The 18786-nt window shown below is 38.4% G+C and overlaps 1 protein-coding gene across 7 annotated transcripts in view; it reads left to right on the top strand.

Moving 5' to 3' along the window:
- ARHGAP28 (Rho GTPase activating protein 28) overlaps nt 1–18786 on the top strand; it is a 212031-nt gene that overhangs the window by 49959 nt on the left and 143286 nt on the right. The window contains exon 1 of one of the 7 annotated variants that reach the window (XM_027577191.2): nt 2858–2962. The exons of 5 other annotated variants lie outside the window; for them this stretch is intronic. The gene's annotated coding sequence lies outside the window, so the exon portion shown is untranslated. Of the gene's footprint in view, nt 1–2857; nt 2963–10259; nt 10408–18786 lie in introns of those variants that run through there. One more of the 7 variants, XM_027577190.2, reaches the window with a different exon arrangement.

The raw sequence follows: 18786 nt of genomic DNA, 5'->3' as shown, positions 1-18786 counted from the left end.
AGTATGTAGTTGAGTTAATAATCATTGGCACATAACTTCTAATAGTCAAAGCTGGCTGTTCACAGCTTACTGTAAACAAGAACTGTTTGCTCTCCTGGATTCAGAGCACGTTTCCTCTGACAATCATTTTGCTTCTTTTGTTCCCAGTAATCATTTTGGGACCATTTGTGTTGTCAAGGAAGCTATAGTTTCACTTCCAGACTTTTTTTATTCCAAAAAAAGAGATGAGTTGAGATCTTGACATGTATTAAAACTTATTTATTTATTTTTTTTAAGATTTTATTTATTTTTCAACAGAGAGAGAGACAGTGAGAGAGGGAACACAAGCAGGGGGAGTGGGAGAGGGAGAAACAGGCTTCCCGCAGAGCAGGGAGCCCGATGTGGGACTCGATCCCAGGACCCTGAGATCATGACCTGAGCTGAAGGCAGACGCCCAATGACTGAGCCACCTAGGCACCCTATTAAAACTTATTTTAAAGTTTGCTTGTAATTAAGGGTATTAGCTAATAATAATTTTGTACTGATTATGCAAGTACTATTACTTTAGTATTATACATTCACCTTTCACTTCCTTCTCCTACTGTATCTGTTACTGTGAAGTATCTTTTGGGCTTTTTACCTTACTGGCATAAGGACTGAATTGAAGATAAAAATCTGTCAGCATTTATCCCTGAGAGAAGCTAAAGTTATAATGCTGGTGATACTGGTTTTCTTTTGCTCATGAATAAATCACTGCCATATGGAAAGTGCAGTAAAATCATGAGCCAGTATTCAAAATGTTATATAGTATGGACAGATGAGTATGATTCAACTTGGTGCACAGGATGATGAGGCTGGTGTTCAGAACATTACAGACAGGACAAATGAGGCAGGAGGAGTGTGGGGCATCTGAGCAGCTTGAAGAAATGGGAGGTGCACCGGTAGCTAGAAAGGTGGATATGGCCAAGAGATGCTGACCTGGCCATGGAAAGGATTTCAGTTCAGTCCTTATCCTTAAACAAGGATAGAAGGACCATTAATAGAATAGAAGGACCATTACAAGACAGAAAGTACAGAAGCATTAAGTTTTGAGCAATAGCTAAAATTTCCTTTGATCTCTTTGTCTCAGACGTTAAACTTGAAGTGTGTCTAGAAATGGCACTAAAATTATTCTTTTATTTCAAAGTTTGATGAGCAACCAAAATTATACAAATTCATCTTCCAATTGAGGCCTTGTTTAATTAATTAAACCTTGTTTAATACCAAACTTTGCTACCTCTCTCTCCTGCTTCCTCATTCTATCCTCCTTAACCCTATTTCTCATTTCCATGGCACTATCTTCTTAACTACTACATATTTACTTATTTCCTGTCTGTATTATTTTTATCTGTATCACTAGAATTAAACTCTATGAGGGTAAAGGTCTTTATCTTGTTCTTTGGTGAATGTCAAGAATCAGAAGAACCTAAGAATCATGTCTGGCATATAGTAAAGTACTCAATAAATGTTTGTTTGATGAATGAAAATTGTGACTAAGCCTCCCCTTTGCATCGAGTGAAGTTATTTTTACTGTATGTTTAAAGGTCCGTGTTATACATACATACTACATTGGAAGACTCATGGAAATTATTTTTATTAAGATTTCCATGCTTCCTCTTAGTGTACTTGGTACAAAAAAAAATCTTGAGGAGGCAATAATAAAATTCTGCTTAAAATTATCTTTAATGGCTTCCCATTGTTTAAGGATAAGGACTGAACTGAAATCCTTTCCATGGCCAGGTCAGCATCTCTTGGCCATATCCACCTTTCTAGCCACCGGTGCGCCTCCCATTTCTTCAAGGTACTCAGATGCCCCACACTCCTCCTGCCCCGTTTGTCCTGTCTGTAATGTCCTGCCCCGTTTGTCCTGTCTGTAATGTTCTTCTGAACACCAGCCTCATCACCCTGTGCACCAAGTTGCATCATACTCATCTGTCCAGTTGCAGCTCAAGCAGCTCTTCCTCAGAGAAGCCTTCACTCGTGACATTTATCAGCATTTTGTAATTGCAGCCAAAGGATTGACCTCCCTTTCAGACCAGTCTTGACAAGGGCCAAGAATGTCTGTCTTTGCTTCACATTGTATCTATCTCCGACACAGAGCCTGGTACCAGGTACAATCTTAAGGACATTTGATGAATGAAGGAATCCTTTGTTCTATGTCGGCACTAGACCAATCAGAATGAAGCATGCCTTTGCTGGCAGAGATTCTATTCAGGCCTGGGATGAGTTTACTCTCCTTTGTTTCCTTCTCCTTAGCCTCTCTCTCTGCCTCCCTGCCATCCCTGCCCCTGCTGTGGAAAGCTGACTGAAAAATTGTCTTCGTTATCAGTTCTACTGCTATTAATACCACTTAATAGAAATAGAGCAAGAAAATACAGATATCAAATAATTCGGTATTTCTGAAGAAAGGCACTTTATAAAGGCTTATGTTGTTCTGTGTTTATGGGTCATACATAGTCTGATTGGATAAGACAACTACCCTGATAATAAGATAAAAAGCTCTGTGATATGGCAGTTACCTACAAAGATGAAATTCATTGTTGAACTACTACAATCTGGATTGTTGCCACTAAAGGAAGCTTTCTCATTTGCATAAAGACAAATGCTGATGTATAAAAAATAGTGGAATGGTGACTGGTTTTACCTTGATGTTCAGCAGGATCAATAACATTAGTCTCTCAATAGTTTTCTTCTTAAAATACCCATCATGTGAATGGGCATTTATGGACTTAATCCATTTTGTTCTATGAAATGAAGTATTTTTTTTATTTTGCAGGGACCCCATCATTCACACTGCATGCAATGTGTATTGAGGAGTGGTTAATGGGGAGTCACTTAGTTAAGTGTGACTCTATTGACAGGATCTGAATCTCAACATGGCTTTATGTTTTCCTCTGCTTTTTGAGTATGCAGAAACTTTCCTGACTGAGTGTGGAGGATAAAGGTAAAGAGAAAATAAAGATATTCTTAGTCAGAAAGTGAAATTCTTTTTGGTTTATATACACATGATGTAAATAATTCCTCGTTTTATTTATTTATTTTGATTCAGTGATTCAGTTCAACATTTATTGAACACTTATTTTATTCCATGTGGTGTCCAGGCTCTGGCATACACAGATAAATGTCCTGCCCTCCAGTTCACAGTCTCCTAGGGAGACAAATATGTCAGTAAGTCATGTAGAATACAGGCATTATGGCATCCAAAATTAAGTGTTTAGTGCTCGCTTCAGCAGCACATATACAAAATTAAGTGTTTAACCCAGAATAGTAAGGGAAACCTGGTAAGATATCTTGGAGGTAGTAAAATTTTGGTAGGGTTTTGAAAGATAAATAAGATTTGGAATTTTAAAAAGAAACTGAAAAAATAAAACCTTAGCATTAAGTTTTAAATTCAGTGTTTATGGAAGATTGTCTATATATCATATCAAATTTAATTAAAAAGTGTGTGTACTGACCTATATTTATAGGTACTGCAATGTATGTGACATAGGACATGCATTTTTAGTTCTACTGTATTTGTTAAGAATCTGCAAAAAAGCATAGTTTACTGGTATTATCTGTATTATCTTAGTCTTTTTTATATCCAGATTAATAAAATAATTTAGGAAACAGAAGTAAGATTTTTAAAAAAATTTCCTGAGTGGGTGGGTACCATTTCTGCTTAAAGCATTTTTTTAAAAGATTTATTTATTTATTTTAGTGGGGAGGGGCAGAAGGAGAGAGAAACTTCTTTTGGATTACTTAAGTATATTTTTTATTATGACATTTATCTCCAGTCTTGTCTTATAGCTGTTTATCCATTATTTTTAGTGGTCACTGCAGAGTTTATGATGTGCCACTTTAGCTTATCACTTTTCACCTTCAAATAATATATCACTTCATGTGTAATGTAATAACCTTATGACTTTATGCTTTCATTTTCTCTTTCCCATCCTTTGTTATTTTTGTCATGAATGTTAGTACATACATCAAAAACTTTATAATAATACACTGTTAATTATTTTTGTTTTTAAACAATTTTATTTTATTTTATTTTTTTTTTAAAGATTTATTTATTTATTTATTTGACAGAGAGAGAGAGACACAGCGAGAGAGGTAACACAAGCAGAGGGGGTGGAAGAGGGAGAAGCAGGCTTCCCGCCGAGCAGGGAGCCCGATGTGGGACTCGATCCCAGGACCCTGGGATCATGACCTGAGCTGAAGGCAGATGCTTAATGACTGAGCCACCCAGATGCCCCTTAAACAGTCAATTTTATTTTAAAGAAATAAAAAAACAAGGACATACTTTAATTTTACAAGTGCTCACAAATTTACAAATGTCCGCACTTTTAATTCTTTTGTGCAGATCCAGTTTTCCATCTGGTATTATTTTCTTTCATGAAAAACTTGCTCTAACATTTCTTGTAGTGCAGATCTACTGGCCATGAATTCTTTGTACTTGTGTTTGTCTAAGATAGTATTTATTTCGTCTTCGTTTTGAAGCATTTTTCACTGGATATAGGATTTTAGGATGACCTTTCATTTTTCTTTCAGTATTTTATTTATTTTTTTAAAGATTTATTTATTTGGCAGAGAGATAGACAGCGAGAGAGGGAACTCAAGCAGAGGGGGGAGTGGGAGGGAGAAGAAGGCTTTCCGAGGAGCAGGGAGCCCGATGTAGGCCTTGATCCCAGATGCCTAACTACCTGAGCCACCCAGGCGCCCCTCTTTCAAGTACTTTTAAGGTGTCATTCAACGACTCTTTGCTTGTGTTGTTTTAATGAGAAGGTTGCAGTCATTCTTACTGTTCTCCTGTACATTATGTCTGGTTTTTCCATTCTGCCGCTTTTGATGTTTTCCTTTATCTCTGGATTTTAGCAATTGTGTCATGATATTTGCCTGGCTGTGGTTTTATTTGTATTATCTTTCTTGGGGCTCATTGAGTTTTTTGGATTTCTAGTTTGTAGTTTTCATCGAATTTGGAAAAATTTCGGCCATTATTTCTCTGTATCATTTTTATCCTCTGACCCCTATCCTAGGACTCCAGTAACATGTATGTTAGACCACTTGATGTCATCCCACAAGTCACTGAGGCTATTCATTTTTTGCAGCCTCCCCCCCGCCCCCCCGCCCTTTGTGTTTGGCTATTGTCTATATTGTCTTCAAAGATACTGGTCTTTCTGCAGTTAATGTCCTGATAATCCCATCTAGTATATTTTCATTTCAGATAATTTTTCATTTCTATAAAGTCATTTTTAAGTTTTCTATTTGTTTCCTCATATATTTCCTTTAAATCCTTAGGTATGTTGAGCATATTTATAATTGTCCTTGTGTGCTGATTCCTCAACTATGTCATTTTGAATCTGTTTCTCTGTCTTCATTTTCCTGCTTCTTTGCATTTGTAGTATTTTTTTTTTAATTGAATGCTAGATTTGTGATTTGTTTGCTTTTATTCAGTGTAAAGTTTGTTGTCTTTCTCTTAAAAGGTTTGTTTGGGCAGGTCTACAGTAACCTTTAGACATATTATTAAACTGATACTTTAAAGTTATCTTACTACTAAAGACTCTTCTGGGGGTTGGGACCTGAACCCCCCCAGGTGCTCAAGACAGACCTTCTGATCTGGCTATTAAAAACTCAGGTGTCTCCTAGCTCCTTGCGATATTTGTGAATCATTTAAAGATCCTCATTCGTTTTTTGTCTAGCATTATGAAGTTAACCCTGTTTGTGTGTCACTTACCATTTAGCAACAAACTCAAGGAGACCCTTATTTGGATTTCTTGAGCCCTGCATAGCTTCTTCTGGTACTTGTCCTAGAAAATTTCATCTCCCTTAGCCTCTGTGAACTCTGTTCTGTGTCCCCTTAGCTCAGTGAGACCACAATATTCTTGAGTTTCCTCTCACTGTACTTCTCGTCTGGAATGTGCATCCAGAATGAAAGCTGGGATAACTGTAGGATTCACTTCAGTTTTTCCCTTTCTCTCAGGGATCACATCTTTACTTTCTTCTAATATTTATAAGCAGTTTTTCACATATTTTATCCAGTTTTCCAGTTGTATGGCGGGAAGGCTACTCCATTCCCAGTTAGTCCGTCATGACCAGAAACAGAAATTTTAGATTTTATGAATATTCTGGAGGTTTTCTTTTACATATTAAGGTAGCCTTTGAGAACATCTCTGTTGTTGAACAAGAAGCAATTTTTTGAGAGGGGGAGAAGAGACTCCAAGGTCATTTACTATGCCCTGGATTGACACAGGCTGAGATTGGATGTAGGACCATGGTTGGGCATTTCAGAAAGAAGGCGGTATGGGAACTTGGAGATAAGGGGTGGCAGTGGCCCCTCTTCTTTCCAGGTACTCTCTCCCCAATTATAAGTCAAGGACAACGTGTATATTCAGACTATCCCAAGAGAGGAGTTTCCTGGCTAGAAAATTCTGTATCTCTTTTTTATGGATGGAATTGTCTTTTTCCTTTGGATGTCCATGGCAATTAAAGTATTTCTTTTAATCTTTTTCTTTTGTATCAGTGTTATTTATTGAGGACTTCAAAAGCCAGGTGTTCTGTTAAGGATTTGTACTCAAAATTCATTTATTTTTCACCGCTGTCCTAGGAGGTAGGCACTATCATGATCTCTGTTTTATCCATGAGTAAAGCAAAGCGTAGAAGGATTAACTTTGCCCAAGCTCACACAGCGTGCAAGTGGCAAAGCCAGTTAGACCTATGCCCTTCTTTCTTCATGCCCTGCACTCTTTTTTTTTTTTTAAGATTTTATTTATTTATTTGGCAGAGAGAGACACAGCGAGAGAGGGAGCACAAGCAGCGGGAGCTGGAGAGGGAGAAGCAGGCTTCCCGCGGAGCAAGGAGCCCGATATGGGGCTCGATCCCAGGACCCTGGGACCATGACCTGAGCCGAAGGCAGATGCTTAACGACTGAGCCACCCAGGCACCCTATGCCCTGCACTCTTGATATTAAGCTATATTTTCCCTTCTATAGTTACTTCTGTACCTGTCTTACTAGTTCATGAATTGATTGAGAATGGGAACCCTGTGCTTACACATGTTATATCTTCAGAGCCCCTGACCACAGCAAGTTGAGAGGCAGAAAAGAGGGACAAATGTCATCTTCTTTATCTGTCATTTTGGAAAAGAAATAGTCCTAACCTCTTAGAATTAACTTGCTATCAAAATACATCTTTATCAATAAGATTGGTCTTTCAATGTAACTCTGTTTTACTTCTTTTATTCCTCATTAATCATAATTGCTAGAATCAGCTCACAGGAAATCAGCTGTCTTATAAAACAGCAGATGGCAAAAAGGAAATATTCATTATTATTCTGTTGTGCAGCGTACATACCTAGGAATGGCAGACTTTGAGATAATGTGTTCTATGGTATTTGCTCCTTTTAGTCATGTCTATAAATTATCTTCCCTTAAAGATTGATTTTTTATGTTTTTTGTAGCATTAGATAAATGTTTATTAAAAATGAGATATATAGGGGCGCCTGAGTGGCTCAGTTGGTTAAGCATCTGCCTTTGGCTCAGGTCATGATCCCAGGGTCCTGGGATCGAGCCCCACATCGGGCTTCCTGCTCAGTGGGGAGCCTGCTTCTCACTCTCCCTCTGTCTGCCACTCTCTCTCTCTGTCAAATAAATAAATAAAATCTAAAAAAAAAAGATATATACTTGAGACTGTATAATAATAGAAATAGCATAGCAGAACCCTCTAATCAGTATCTTGAAGTTAATCTTCTTTTTGTTTGCTAAACAAACGCACAGTGGTATCTTGATTAAGTCTGTCAGTCACCAGAGCAATAAAGCTGTTCTACAGGAAATAGCTAGTGGTCCATCAGCATCCCTAGGGGAGGATGGCAGAGCTTCCAGGTGGGTACTTCCAAGGGTTCTTCTTACATCAGATGACTGTTGGATGGCAGTTTCGACAATTCGTTCCCCTCCCCCAGGGTCAAATGTACATGTTCCAGGAGGCATTTAAGCCACATCTGATAACCCTTGTAGTTCAACTTACAAGCTCCCTGTAGACTGGTGTTTGTCAGGGCAGAGGCTACATGTAAGGTGAGAAAGCCTTGCTGCTGGAAGCTGTCAAAAAAACTATTTCAAAAGTTCTTAGGGTCTGTAATTAATCAATTAAAAATGCTTTTAGCACTGGGGAAGCTGCATCAGAAAGAAGGAATGGGTTTGTGGCAAACGACATGTCACAATGTCTGAAACTTTGAGCTCAGAAGAAGAGTATAGATACTTGTTAAAGGCAGGAAATTCTGTTTTTATATGACCACCACTCTGTTCTTCAGAGATTCTTTCTTGTTGGCCAAAAGCAATACAACTTTCAGGCTCAGTGGTTATGGAATGCTTCCTCATATTGTGGAATCAAAATGACTTCATTCAGAGTGAGAAACTTTAAATCTTTATTTTCTATTTTTAACACTTCCAAAAAGATCTGTAGTTAGCTCTTATTCTATCTATAAAGTGGGAGCCAAGAGAGAAGGCAGAGAGGAAAGGAAGAGAGACATGGAAGGTCCTATTTCTCAAGCAAAGCAAGAGAAATCCTTAAAGTAAGAGGGAATTATGTTTTACATGATCTTTTAAGATGCAAGATCTTTCCTCTCTAGGTAATTTAATAAAATGGAGAAGTATCCACTAAAGTCACTTTCTTCTTTACTCATGATAAATTAATGAGCAGCCATCAAAGAATTGATTTTTCGTCTCTCGTGGCCTGAACTAGATTGAGGCAGTGATGTGAAGGCTCAAAACTAAATCTGTTGTTACAGATCCCTGAGACTATCCTGTCTTCTGGCATGTTGTTATGTCATATTAAACATTAGTAGTTGGATCATAAGAACCATAAGGGACCACAGGTTTATATCCTCCTTGTCTGGGTAATGCTCTTCAAAAAGAATCAATGAGTCCTTATCAAATCCCACTGCCACACACTAGAACTTGAAGGGCACCAGAGGAAAGGAGTTTCCATTTTTTAACAGAAAGAGGCCTGATGAAGGATTTTAGGTAGATTCTAAACTAAGGTAAACTCTTTCACTGAATTAATTGATACCGAATATTGTAACTCATAACCATGTTGTAAGAAACCTGTACCTTAACCATCTTAATAATGTATTTGAACAGAGTGATCTAACAAAACAAATAGTCATATTTATGTCAAATGTTTTTAAGAGCTCCAACTTGTCTTAAAATTCTATTATATTGCATTTTTTCCTGGGATTTTTTTCTGTAGAAAAAAAGTTGTGGTTCATTCATTAATTCAATGTTACAAGTTTGCTGTGTGTAGAGCGTTTTGCTTGATTTTTCTGAAATTATGTATTTATCTCTTCATTTATTTAACAAGTACTTATTGTATATTAATAAATGCTAAGTACTATTCTTGGTTCTGGGAATATTATTAAGTATTTATTACCAATGGGGAAGTCAGATAACAGACAAGTGAACAAATGCATAGATGAGAGGGGAGGTATTAGCTCTTTGTATCCAGCTACTAATGACTGATACTATGTAACAGCAGCTGGGAAATTGGATGCCAGGATGCAGTGGCAGCATGATCTGACTTTTATATAAAGCAAAATACAGGGTCTTTTACAGTTGTCTTATGCAGTTCTCACAATAGACATGTAAAGTACATGTTATTATTCCCATTTATTCAGACAAAGAAATGAGGCTCAGAAAGATGGAGTGAATTTCTTATGTGAGGCCCAGAGAGATTGGGGGAATTTCTTTACTTAAAGCTAGCAAATCCCAAAGGTTTTTTGAATCAAGCCCTTGCCTTCTGACCATAAGGTACACATTTTTGCTCTGTTGGATTATTTATCTACAAAATCTTTTGTTCCTGCATTTCAGGTTATAATTCTTTCTGGAGTAGAAATACTTATCAAATCATGATAGATACAATGTTTGCTTTTGACTTTGAAAATACTTTTAATAAAGCCTCATATTTGTTTAGTGAGGAAAAGAAGGAAAGGGGAAGACTCTCTAAAACTTGCCCTCTCACACTGCACAGGTTTTCATAAATCTCAGCCTTCTCGAGGCTGATTCCACTTTGCAGTCTTCCTTAGGAAATGGGTGAAAATTAGAGCTGGGACACAAACAGGAAGGCTGGGAGGCAGATCTGTCCCACAGACACTACCTCTTTAAATAGCTACCGTGCAGTGGGAATTCGCTCTCCTCCGGCAAGAAACTCCAGTGCCCTTTGTTTCTTTGCTGCTGGGCTGGAGGCAACCAGCACTGTCCTGTCTCAGAGAGGGAAGCAGTGCTCAGAGGGCGTGCCTTGTGGTGGATGTGCTTCAGAGGATGGCCTCCCCACCTCTGGGCCATGAGGACACATGCTCGCACAGATGTTTTGTACTTCTCCCTTAAGAATATCATCCGTGAAACTTTTAACCTCGTAAAAGGTAAGGTTGAGAGCACTTCCTTGATCAATCACTTGGGCTACAGGCTTCTTTCTTCAGCTGATTCTTTCATTTAAGAGGGGAAAGAAGAGAGTAGATGGTTGCTATAGCTTGTTTTTAATCTGTTTTTAATTGAATGCGTAAGTGGAGCTTATGGTTTTATTTTATTATTAGGTTATAGGTACATAATGTTAAGTAAACTGATTTTTTTTAACCTTTGAGAGAAGATTTTTGTCATAGGGTAGCTGTACGTTTCTAAAGCTCAGATATAGAAGGAGAAGAGTCAATAAGCCCTGTTACTAATTTGGGAAGACTAGTTAAGATGGAATATTAATAGATGCATAAAAATGAATGGCTTAGAGGTCTTTTGATTCCAGTTCCTGCTTTGGAGCAGGAGCCTTTAAAACTCCAATCCAGGGGCGCCTGGGTGGCTCAGTCAGTGAAGTGTCTCATTCTTGGTTTCAGCTCAGGTCAGGATCTCGGGGTCCTGAGATCGAGCCCTGCATGGGGCTCCGTGCTTAGTGCAGAGTCTCGGGATTCTCGCTCCCTCTCCCCCTGCTCCCCTGCGCTCTCTCTCGCAAATAAATCTTTTAAAAAAATAAAACTCTAATCCAGTCTTTCCAGATTAATTTTGGAAACATCTACTGAGGTAGACTCCATTATCCAAGCAAGCACTTTCACTCTTAAGTGGAATTGATGTATTCCTTTGGTCAGGCTACCAAGCCTTTTCTCTGGTTTTCCATGTTGGGACAAAGGGCGCCAAGCAGAAGCAGCTGTGTTTTTGCCCTGGTTCTAGAGAAGACAGGTGGGTGGGGAGGGAGTGCCCATTGCATACCTGCCCTGCAGAAAGTACTGTGCCTGGGATTTTTGTGTGCTGCCTTTGTCCATTTCTTCTCATCTTTTCTTGGCCTCTGCCTACTCCTCCCTTATCCTTCTTCAAGAAATCAGTGCCTGCGTTAAGGGCATACTCTCAAAGCCAGCCTTAGTCTGATTAATAGCAAGCAGAAGGCCTATTTCAAGAAACACAAATGCAGCCCTTCCCAGAAAGGTTTCCACAGTATCTGTTAACCTCCTTTCATTCATGTTTAATTTTTAGAGCACTGTTATCCATACAGCCCTTTTGTCAGTGACTCCTTATATGTCTTGTCTTTCTGTCTTTCTTTCTTTCTTTCTTTCTCTCTCTCTCCCCCCTTCCTTCCTTCCTTCCTTCCTCTCTCTCTCCCTCTTTCTGTTTTTTTTTAAAGATTTTATTCATTTGAGAGAGAGAATGAGATAGAGAGAGAGAGCATGAGAGGGGGGAGGGTCAGAGGGAGAAGCAGACTCCCCACCGAGCAGGGAGCCTGATGTGGCACTCGATCCCGGGACTCCAGGATCATGACCTGAGCCGAAGGCAGCCGCTTAACCAACTGAGCCACCCAGGCGCCCCTCTTTCTTTTTCTTTTTTCTTTCTTTCTTTTTTTCCTTTTCTTTCTTTTCTTTTCTTTTCTTTTCTCTTTTCTCCTTTTTTCTTGTTTTTGTCCTTTGCTTTGTCTTTCACAGGAAGGGGAAGTATTAGGACGGGTGCTTTTGTTGTTTATTTGAATTTCATTTTCTTCAAATTAGAATCATTTGCTTCAGAGTGTTCTGGGTTCTTTTTAAAGGTTACATAGCATCATCTTGATATTTTTGCCAATGCGTTTTTAGATTGTTTTACTGATGTATTTTGTAATCAAAGGTAGAGTCTACTTTAGTCCTATTGAGCCTTTTTTTTTTAGATTAGAGTGTGTTAAGAAAGACCATTTAGATGAAATAGTGCTTTTCTTGTATGGTATGAGTTGGGAGGGGTAAGGATTTTTTTTTTTTTCTTTTTAGTTTTACCTTTAGATTTCAGAGTTTGGTAAGCAAAATCAAGGTCTATGATAGGTGATACATTTCCAGCATAATGTCTAGGATATGCTTGATGTGCTTATTTGTTTGTGAAAATAATTTTATACTGGTGTGCTTTGATTAAATTGGGAGTCTTTATTTTACTTTAAATCTTGTAAGTAAAAGGGATTTACATTATTTTTAGAAATCTTTTTTTTTTTAAGATTTTGTTTATTTGACAGAGAGAGAGTACAAGCAGGGGGAGCAACAGGGAGAGGGAGAAGCAGGCTCCCCACTGAACAGAGAGCCCGACATGGGGCTCGATCCCAGGACCCCTGGGATCATGACCTGAGAGGAAGGCAGACTCCTACTCCTAACCAACTGAGCCATCCAGGCACTCCTAGAAATCATTCTTAAATTTGACATTCTACAGTTTTGTTTTGATAGCCCCCGTAGTTCTGCATATAATAACTGCTCCCTGCCCAACCCCCTTTGTACACATTCTATCTTTTAGGAATTTTGGAAGGCACTTGTTAAACTATAAACTAAGGGATTAATTGAATAGTAACTGTGCTAACCAAAAGCAAGTTTAACAAGGTAAGGCTTGTGTTTAGGTTGGAAAATATAAAAAAGGACTTAATTTTTATGATCCTAAAGCTGAAGGAAAAAAAAATCAGATGGAAAACAGAACAATGCTTAGCTTACTTAAGCAAGCAGAATCTTTACAGAGAAGGAGTTCTGAAGACAATGGGCATAATAATGCAAGGTTCTTTTAGCCAAGGTTCCAGCAGAAATTTTAGAAAAATAAAATCACTTATGAAATGAGCTACAAGGAAATCAGTGCTCCTCTGCAATAAGTAGAATGATAAAGTAACAGATTTACTGGGAGGCCTCCTACTGACCTGAGTTGAGCAGAGTGCAGGAATGTGTTTCAAAGCCTGTTAAAACCCCAGAGGTGGTGTTTTGAATCAGTCTTCCTGACGTAAACACAGACCCTGCCTGGAAATTTTCCAGAAGTGGAGAGTGTGAAGGCAGTTCAGTCAAGATGTACAGTGCTACTATAGTAAAGACATAGGGAAGCAATTCACCACCATCTTGGGAGACAGAGTATAACAGCCTTTCGGCTATCTCTGAAGGTGTAGTGTGACCTGGTGATAAGACCTGAGAGAAGATTGCACTGAGAACAATCACCCCCAAGTGCTTATCTAAACAGAAGGAAGGGGGAGATTGAGCAAAAGGGAATTGTTTCTTAGTGATATAGAAGCCTGTGGACTATTTAAGGGGACAAAAACCATTGAGAGGAGTGTTTGGACAATGTCAGTGCTGATGAGATGGACATTCATTGCTAGGGCACTTTAGTGATGAATAAATGATAGGTTTACAAAGCTCAGGTACCAAGCAAACTCTGTTTGTAAGTGAGCAGGGAAACAGGTCTTCTCTCTGTTAGCTATGAAGATTACATAATACTCCATATGTTAGATGTACTTAATTAAATGAACATGAAGATTTAAACTTTCTAGATTGCTCATATGGATATACATAGTATTAAAATTGGGGTCTGAAATGAAAGGATATTTCCTGCCCAGCTGCACATCACCCTAAAGGAGACTTCCCAAGAATCCAACCTGGTACTTCACAGAAATCACTATTTGGGACATGAAGCATCCATTATTTTGTTTAAAAAGACAGAAAGGCACACTATTTCAGTTATTTGTCTACTAAAGTGGTACATAACTATCTGAAACTTATGGAATAAGTAGGTGCTAAAGGAGATGTTTCTTCCTGTTCCATAACTTACAGAGCTCATTCCAAATAATGTCTCCATAAATTTCAAAAGGAATGCTAGAGACATGGAGGCAATAACCCCACACAGTGCTGCCTGTGATGGCAAGAGTATAGTATAGGAGAGTCTTTGCGCTAGTGTAGGGCATCCAAAGAACTATGTGACTATTCCAGACAGGATGCTTTGAAGCAGTATAGTTAAAATGCAGGCTAACAGACAGTTCACCTACTTGAAAAGATTTCTTTTTAAATAATAGCATATAGTAATTGTCTTTCATTCTTTGCCAACCTCAAATTATTCAATAGGTACAAATCTTCTAGTGTGTTTTAGTTGAAGTATGACAGGAGTTACCACTTGATCCATCCCCAGTCTCTGCAGCTTCTCCTCCTCCCCTCCTTTTTCTAACAAAACAAAACACCCCAAAGTGTAGTCTCTTTTTGAATTAAGGAAGTCTGCAGATATCCCTTACCACTAAGAAGTTGCAGTTCCTTCAAAACTGCTTTCTAATCTATGAAATAGAAGAAATCAGAAGCCCCAATATTAGACAAGCTCATTTTGAGCTTTTTCAAGAAGTCTAATTTCCAGAGTCCCAGAAATGCCTGAGCTATCAGAACAATGCCACTAGCAATCTTTAGGTTTTGGTGGTCATGATGAGTAGAACTACATAATGGGTGCAGACATTTTATGAATACTGTTTCCTTTATCTTCACAAAAACTTCATGCAGGAGTCGTTATCCACAGTTTACAGATAAGGGGACTGGGGCACTATGAGGCCAAGTGTCTTGCCCACATTTTGTATAGCTGATGAGTGTCAGGGCAAGAGTGTGGACCAAAATTTGTTTGACTCTGAGGCCTGGGCATTTTCTCCCACACAATGCTGAGTGAATGACAAAATTTGTTATCTGTGTTTTCCAGTCTGGAGGTAATAGGAAAACTCTTGAGATTTTGGTGGAAGTTGCTGTAGAACCTTGAACAATCAAGGAAGGCTGTTTCTCCTTATTAACAGGGCCCCCATATTCTCTATTCTCTGACCTTTTATGACCTACTCTCTTGAAGGAGAAAGTAGTATCTATTCTTCTACGGTAATATATAAAACTTGGTGCACGTGCGTGTGTTTGTGTGGGGGATACTTTTGAGAGAAGAGAAGGGAAAGGATCACATTACCCCCTATAAACTGCAAAAAATTGAGAAGGAATGTATTAGAGAAAATTATTGTATGTCCTTAAGCCCTAAGTGGACTCAATAAGCATTTTCAGTAATCTGTTTACAATTCTATCTGTTTACTGAAGATTTGACTTTTTGGCAGTTACTTGACCACTTCAGATTGTAAACTGATTCATCTGTCAAAGTCCAGCTCAAATTCCACACCTTCCTTCTCTCTTCTCCCCGTCTCAACACTCCCCTCATGCCGACATTTCCAGATTCCTGAAGACTAGGTTCTCAATATCTTTCCTTTAGTATTTATATACTCCCATACTCAGCAAGGTGAGTTTTCTTTTTAAAAGCATTGTCTTGTCATACCATGGAATATTATGCAGCCATCAAAAGGAATGAAATCTTGCCATTTGCAACGATGTGGATGGAACTGGAGGGTATTATACTGAGTGAAATAAGTCAATCAGAGAAAGACAAGTATCATATGATCTCACTGACATGAGGAATTCTTAACCTCAGGAAACAAACTGACGGTTGCTGGAGTGGTGGGGGTGGGAGGGATGGGGTGGCTGGGTGATAGACATTGGAGAGGGTATGTGCTATGGTGAGCGCTGTGAATTGCATAAGACTGTTGAATCATAGACCTGTACCTCTGAAACAAATAATATATCATATGTTAAAAAAAAAAAGAATAAGATAGCAGGAAGGGAAAAATGAAGGGGGGGATATTGGAGGGGAAGACAAACCATGAGAGACTATGGACTCTGAGAAACAAACTGAGGGTTCTAGAGGGGAGGGGGGTGGGGGGATGGGTTAGCCTGGTGATGGGTATTAAAGAGGGTGCATACTGAATGGAGCACTGGGTATTATACGCAAACAATGAATCATGGAACACTACATCAAAAACTAATGATGTAATGTATGGTGATTAACATAACATAATAAAATAAAAAACTACAAGCATTAAAACAAAAACAAAAACAAAAAACAAAAGAAAGAGAAAAGAAACAAAAAACAAAAGAAACAAAAAAAACTATTTCCATGCAGTACGTACCCCCCTTAATACCCATCACTGGGCTGGAGCACTGGGTGTTATACGAAAACAATGAATTGTAGGTCACTACATCAAAAACTAATGATGAATTGTATGGTGACTAACATCATAAAATAAAATTTAAAAAAAATTTTAAAAAAGTATTACCTTGTCTTTGGCTAGCTTGTGGGCGCCCATTGGACACTGATCGCTTCCTTTACTTTGGTAACATCCTTCCTCCTGTGTAACTCATGGAAACCTGGTCTTTAGTATTAGTTGATTCATTGGTTATATTATCCTCTCGTTGGTTCTGTTTTTGTATTGTGAGTCTAAACAATTGTTCTTCCCAAGACAGTTCTTGAAATGTTTGATGATAGTGATCATGCTTCCTTGGAGGCTTCTAAACTTCTCCAGTGCTTTCAATATTTTCACATGTGGTGCAGCCTCTTGACCGTCTGTCTTCATCCAGCCTGCTCTGAATTCAGTCCTGGCTGTCAACATCCACCCTTAGTGGTGCCCAGAGCTGAATTCCAGTTCTGCTGTATTTAAGATAATCATCTCCTCTTTCTGTGTGATATACTTCTATGCTGCTTAATCTTCCACTTAGTTTTCTTGGCATCCATTTAGTGCTTTTAGCTTGTACTGACCTTGAATTTGGCCAGAATCTCTTCATCTTTTTCAGATGAACTTTACTCTTGCCAGGAAGCAGTCATCCTCAACATGGACAGCTGAAGTTTCTGAACTTCATCCCCTTTCCTATTAAGCTTCATCCTGTTAGTTTCAGTCCCTTAGGCCTCCCAGTGGAGAATTTTTTGAGTTGGATTATTATCCAAAATAGTCTGTTAGACTAAGTAAGGAAAATGATCTTCTGAGAAAAAAGTTCCTGAGCTTTAAAAAAAAAATCTAATCTTCCCAAAGGATGTCTTAACTCATGTTACCTTGTTGAGAAATTTTGCGTAGCCTCTCAGTTAAAGCCCCAGAGTGTCGTCCTGTGGCATCTGAAGGGTTGTCATAGCTATGCTTTCTACTGCATCACTAGCCAAGCTAGACTCCTTGTTTGTCCCACCCTGTTCCCTGCACCTACCTGGCTATGTGACTTTGTTCACCAGGGACTAGAATGCACATTATTCTTGTTCCATCTCTGCCAGTCAGAGTCTTGCACATCCTTCTCCTTGAGGTCTTTCTTGAACTTTAATAGGGAGTAATTTCTCCTTCTTCCCAGTTACCAAAGCATGTGCTGAACTCTACTTTATGAGTGAAGTATGGTATGGTGATTGAGAGCAGAGACTCTGGGAATGGATAAGCTGTGTGCAAATCTGGGCTGTACTCCTTAGTAATGCTATAATCATAGGATAGTGAATTTTTCTCTTAAACCTCACTTTGTCCCGTCTGTAAAATGGAGGTAGCAGTGCCTACCTTATCGGGTTATTATGAAGATCGAACTAGTTAGTATGTGTAAAGTACTTAGAATGGTACCTGGTACATGGTAACTGCTAGTAATTTTGTTGGTGAGGCTCAGAATAATTTATGGACACGATTTTTTGAATCCTCAAAACATGGCTATCAGAGGAAACATTCACAGATTTATGGAGACAGAATATTAGAGAGGAATATTTTCCTAAGGAGGCATTGTGAGGTGGTACCCAACTAGAGGCCAGACTCACAGCCTTTTTCATTTGCAGTCAAATATTAGTCAACATTTTTATAAGCATTGTGCATATTTACTTGTATCAAGTAGTGCAGGTACCATGGAGATATATGGCCTTTGTGTTATAAACTGTGTTCATCAACATTGCAATTAAAAGAATTAATTGCTCAAAGCTTAATTTTAATGTGTGTGCCCATGGGCTTATGCTAATTTGCATTTTGCTTTGTACGGTGTGACAAAAGGAATTGTAAAGCATTTTTTTTTCCTTTTATGAAGTATAATCTTTATTCCTTAGAAGAAAACCATCATGGTTGAGTAACACCAGAAGCTCATGCATTTAACTTTGGGCATTTATCATGAGGATTAGCAATCTGTAGCCTGATAACTCACCCTGACCTCAGTATTTATTGAAGGTCTACCAAGAATCTTGTGTTGGGCCAGGTAATGTTGAGATGTTTCTGTACTGAGGTATATTTGGAGATATAACACAGTAAAAATAATATGAGGCAAATTTTAGTTCTGTACTCAGTGGATTACTAAGTTAGTGGTGTAGAAAACTGGGAGTATAAGAGATTCAGCAGGATAGTTCTTAATTGCTACCAACCTATTTCAGTCCTCTTTTCAAACCATCCCTTCAAGAACCTCTAAAAACTAAAGAATACAAACCTTGAGGACATCATCAATTAACTAACAATAATATATTTGTATAAAGTGTTTCTTCTTTGAAAATTTGCTCTAGATATACCTGATGATGAGGTATTACTGTAATAGCTAACAGATTGCCTTAATTAGTTCTGATAATAACCTTATGTTATTATCCCATGTTTTGAGACAAGGGGAAGTCAGGTCTTAGAGTAGACACATAAGTTACTACATCAGTAAGAGGTAAATCTGTGATTCATTTCACATCAACTCAAC

This window comes from Zalophus californianus, chromosome 14, assembly GCF_009762305.2.
Source record: "Zalophus californianus isolate mZalCal1 chromosome 14, mZalCal1.pri.v2, whole genome shotgun sequence".
In the NCBI taxonomy this organism is placed as follows: domain Eukaryota; kingdom Metazoa; phylum Chordata; class Mammalia; order Carnivora; family Otariidae; genus Zalophus; species Zalophus californianus.
Note: the sequence above shows the minus strand (reverse complement) of the source record. Positions and strands in the feature narration are given on the sequence as shown.